The following is a 5,285-nucleotide window of genomic DNA, read 5'->3' as shown; positions in this document are numbered from 1 at the left end:
TCATGTGAAGACTCAAGAAGACAGTCAACTACAAACCAAGAAAGAGGTTTCAGAAGAAACCAACTCCGACAACATCTTGATTTTGGATGTCTAGCCTCCAGGACTGTAAGAAAATAAATTGAGAGCTCTAGCAAACTCATACACTGCCCAACACTAGGAATTCATTCTAAAGAATAAAAGCTATTGAACCTTGGAGTTGGAAGGTCTGGTTCAACATCTTGGACAAATAAAACATTAAAGGATAGAGCAATTTTGATGCTTCAAAGAAGACAGGCAGAGATATTTCATTTGACCTTCCAACAACCCAGACAATGTCTTTTCTGTGTGTATGTGGCTCTCTTATATTTAATATGATCTACTATTCCCTTTTCGTTTTTCACTTTCTTCTTGGAGACTTTCTCACTACTTAAAAATGCCAGAGCACAAAATCACTTCTCCAGTTGGGCCATTTAAAGCTGCTTCCAGCTGGAGAGCAATTACAGTATTCCTACCAACTGTGCTCTGCCACTCTATACCCATCTGTGAACATTCTACATACAGTGCACTGTGGCAAGTCATATTATGCTTCATTCAACTCAACCATCCTGTTTTTTCTGCCAGGCATTGTACAGTGGGTGAGGGATACAAGATAAATGTGACATGACATTCACCTCATGGAGGTCAATTGCTCCAATACCATGAGGTGATACAGCAGGGGTCCTGGAATTACTTAGCACGACACTTGGAGGCATCACTTGGTAATGGATATTGAGAGATGGCCTTTCTCTGCCAAAAAATACCTGACATCCACTTTCCTGTGTGGCTTTTGGAGCTTCAAGGTATCTGCCTTCTGAAAATGCACCAGGGTAAGAGAGGAGACTGGAGAAAGATAAATGTATATGTCTTCCCATGGAACCAGGATCCCTATAGTTCTTTCTGGATCCCTCTGGGTTTTGTCATGTAGGAAGCTTTCTGCAATGTTCTGTGCACTTAGCATGGAAGAAAGAGCACATTCTTTGCTCCCAAGACATGCTACAATTTAGAAAAAAGGGGGGAAATTTTCAAACAAAGGCCTGAGAAGAGGCACGGGCTGGAAGTGCTGAGAACTGGGAGGCAGGGCACTGGGAGCTAGTGAGAACAGCCTGGGGATGTGCAGGAGCCAAGAGGCAGCCTGCAATTTTTTTTTTAAGTTGGGAAAAGGAATCAGCAGCTATTTCTTGGTTTGTGAGCTTTGCTATCATTTGAATTTGCTCTCACAGGGGCTGATGGTGTGGGTGGACAGTATTGTTTGATTGTAAATTGGGGCAGCACTTGGTGAGTGGTTAATTTAAGAGGGAAGCATTGGTCTGACAGAACAACCCATGTGTCCTCTGGTGCGCGCACGCGTGCGTGCGTGCGTGTGTGTGTGTGTGTGTGTGTGTGTTGGGGGAAGGAAGCCAGCACTGCATTTACTCTTTAAATCAATTCCATGTAGCAGGTTATTAGTAACTATTTAATATATTTAGAGAGTTTGAAACAAGTTAACAGGAGTTACGGGCAGAGTTGGGATTTGAATGTAGCTTAGGCTGTGCATTTTCCACCAAAGAATGTTGTTAGTTAATTAATAATAAGTATTATTTTAATGCTAAAGAGAAGAGATTCAATGGTGCCCAGCTGAGGGGAGAAGAAAGTAAACTTGAGGCCCCATAGCAGCAGAGTCTAGGTTTCCCTGGTCAGCCCCCCACCTCCCCCATGGAGGATGTATGATATAGCAGCAAGGTCAGCCTTATGTCCCATGGAGCAGAAGACTCCATGCTAGACAACCTTCAGGATGTCAGAGGGTCACAAGGAATGTCTGGCCCTTCTCTGAAGTTCCTCTGGGTAGGGAAGGCCATGTGGAAAGAACTTCAGTTGCCCTAGAATGACTATTATTTGAGGACCATACAGCCAAGCTGTAAAAAATCACTGTTTCTGAGCTATTATCAAAGTGGTGGGGTTTTCTTTTAAAAAATTAGCTGATGTGTGCTCCTAGAGTCCCTGTTATTCTCTGGCATTTGGATGAGCAGAGAGAAACCAACGTTAAAGGTCAATCAGCCTCGCTCTGTCAGGGTAGCTCAGCTGGTTAGAGCATTGTCCTCATACGCCAAGGTTTTGGGTTTGATCCCCAGTCAGGGTATATACAAGAATCAACCAATGAATGCATAAATAGGTGGAAACACAAATCAATGTTTCTCTCTCTCTCTCTCTCTCTCTCTCTCTCTCTCTCTCTCTCTCTCTCTAAATCTATTAAAAAAAAGGGTCAGTCAGCCTCACTCCCAGGCCGCATGTGATCTGCCTCAACATGAAGGACTTCCCGCTGGTGCTGGCTAAGGAGATGTTTCTCTAGGTACGAGAAGAACAGACAGACATTCGCCCTCCTGAGACATCGGCTCGTTCACTCCCCTTGCCCTTGCATGACCAGCAGTTATCTGCTGCATAAACTGGCTTTTTGGCACAAGTGCTGTAGTGTTTTATGTGCTTAAAATTTCATTTGTGCAAGTTCAGACATGACCTCTACGTGCTTGTCAATTCTGGTTCAGCTAAGCCCTCCCAGGGGTCAGATTTGGAAGAATGAAACTTTCCTCCCTCTCCCTCATATATTAACCCTGCTGAGTGAGTGGCTCGACCTGCCCCTGACCATGTAGTCAGGGACCCACTGTTGACAACCTTGGATGATTTCATTATCCCCACCCAGTACTTACTGAAATGAGCCAGGTGATGCTGAAGAAGCCCTGCTGGCCTCTGGAAAAACATGGAAGCCCTATGGGAAAGGGTCAACTAGGTTGTTAGAGGCCCCCTCTGGTATTTGGATGAGCAGAGAGAAACCAACTTCAAAGGTCAATCAGCTGTTGGTGACACAACCCAAGAGTGGAGTCAAAGCTGGTGATTTTCTGGAAACCCTGTATAAATGATCAGCTTCCTTTGTGATTGGCTGACATCCCAGAATTCAAAGCAGCTTGGTATTAAATGGAGGGATGTATGGGGCCCTGGAGATGTGTCTCCCAAATCCCCATTCAGGGGAGGACCTTCTGCCCATGCTTCAGAAAGTGTTGTAAGCAGGCAGCCGTCGGCTGTCAGCCCCTTTTGGCCTGTTTCAGCAGAGAACTCCCTTATCCAAGAGCACACTCTTCTCAGGATGAATTGCATGCAATGATCATGGAGGTCAAGATACGAAGACCTGCAATGACTCTGACACCAACTACCCAAAGCTGGACCAAACTTTGCAGGTTAAGTGCACAGTCTCTCACTTTAGACACCAGCCACAAGTTTGGGTCTCTAGCCCGTCCTCACTTCTGACCCACTGGTTACAAAGTTGGGGGTTCCTACTAATCCCTCAGGTTTGATACTTTGCTAGAACTCACAGAACTCAGGAAAGTTCTATAGTTATGATTTCAGTTGTATTATAATAAAAAGGATATAAATCAGAGCCAGCCAGCCAGCCACAGGGAGAGACACATAGAGTGAGGTCAAGGAGGGTCTTATAGATGAAGCTTCCTTGTCCTTAGGACATGTGTGACAATACACAAAATGAATCAGGGAAGCTCACTCCAGCTTTGATGCTCTAAATTTTAATTGAAGCTTCATTACGTAGGCATGATTGATTAAATCATTGGCTTGTTCTTCAGTCCCCCGTTGCCCTCCCAAAGTCAGGGTGATATCATGTGGCTCAAAGCCCCAACACTCTAATCATATGGCTGGTCTTTCTGGTATGATTAGCCCCCATTCCTAGTCATCTCATTAGCATAAACCATCAGGTGTGGCTTAGGCGACAACCTTGAAGACATTTCTATCACTGGAAAAATTTCAAGGGTCTAGAGCCTTCCCCCCAGGAACCAGGTACAAGGCACAACCCAATGCAGGACAACTCTGATGCGTCATTTCTACTCTAGAATCTCCATGAGGGTGGCTGAGGCCATTGGGACTATATTGGTAGCTCTACTTTCCAATCAAAATTTTAATACATGAGTGTAGGAAATTCACATTAAGCATGAAAATTCCAAAACAGTGAGGCAACATTAGGTACATATGGCATTCTTTGGACAAAGGAGAAAGGCAGGGATGGGGGGACTGGGTATTAGGTTTAAGAAGTGAGAATGGGTGATTTGCAGGTAGTTGAGGAAGAGGCGAACACACATGGTAGAAAAATTTTTGCTAGGCAACTCAGAAATAATGGGACTTGGGTATCTAGCTAACAGGCTTAGAGTCTTGCTGACTAAGGCTAGGGTGAAGATACTTAAGGTGGCCCTGGCTGATGTGGCTCAGTTGGTTGGAGCATTGTCCCATAACCTGAAAATTTGTGGGTTCAATTCCCGGTGAGGGCACCTGCTTAGGTTGCAGGTACCATAACTTCCCTTTTATTTTTGATACTTTCAAAATGTAGTGGACTTCAACAACAAATTTAGGACATTCATCCTAACAAATGTACTCTGCACAGTATCATGGACATTCTATGAAAAAGTAATATGTTTACTGTGACCAGAAGGCGACCTGTACAGTTAGTGGGAGAATGTGACACTGTCCAAGGCCTGAAGGGCTTATGTGAGGGGACTCTGTTCCTCAAATTGTCCTCTGCTTCTCTTGATTTGGGGTGCGGGGCCTAGACTTGCTGCTGCTTCTGTTTTTGAGAAATAGATGGAAAGTAATTTTGGGGGGAGGTGGTACGCTCTAGGGATCCAGTCATTGTTGCTGTGCCAGTTGGCTTTTTTCTTTTCTTCTTCTGAGACCCTAGGTGATGAGAACAGCAAGGGAGGGTGGAATTAGGAAAATTAAGGTGTGCATGTGCTAGATCTGTAAAGTTCATTCTTGACAGCAGGTCTCCTCGTCCTTGCAGGGCATGGTGGGGTTTTTCTTTCAGGCTTTGTCCTTATATAAAGGTAATGTGGGCAGAAGGTGGAAGTGGAGGTGTCATATATGGGCCATAAAAAAAAAAAAAAAAAAAAAAAAAAGGCCTCCCAGTGCTTACCACAGGCTGTGCTTTTACACTGACTGTACAGAAAGAGGAGGCAGAGTAAACCCACCCCATATACACTTCAGCTCAGGCCCTTTGCCTGGTCTGTATTGTAAATGGGGGGACATGGCTTTGATGGAAAAAATTTAAAAAAAAGAACTGGAGTTTAGGTGTAGCAATGGGAAGGATCTTGGAGTCAGTTTTTGCTATAAAATAAAGAAAATATTGGCTGAATTATTTTTCTTCCAAGGACTAGCCTAGAACATGGTATACAGAGATGCTTGTAATGGGCCCATAAAATAATGTGAGCAGATTTTCGGATCTCTAGTTCAACGTATTT

General features: G+C 44.2%; 1 non-coding gene across 1 annotated transcript; it reads left to right on the top strand.

Annotated features, from left to right (window-relative positions):
• Window positions 1–4,943: 4,943 nt before the first annotated feature.
• LOC150013276 (small nucleolar RNA SNORA51) lies at window positions 4,944–5,075 on the top strand. Its single transcript, XR_016511039.1, has one exon. It is a non-coding gene; the product is annotated as a small nucleolar RNA SNORA51 (small nucleolar RNA).
• Window positions 5,076–5,285: the final 210 nt, after the last annotated feature.

Source organism: Furipterus horrens, unplaced genomic scaffold (assembly GCF_987537825.1).
Source record: "Furipterus horrens unplaced genomic scaffold, mFurHor1.1.pri manual_scaffold_4, whole genome shotgun sequence".
Lineage (NCBI taxonomy): Eukaryota > Metazoa > Chordata > Mammalia > Chiroptera > Furipteridae > Furipterus > Furipterus horrens.
The sequence above is the reverse complement of the archived record's forward strand: the minus strand, read 5'-3'. Positions and strand labels throughout refer to the sequence as shown.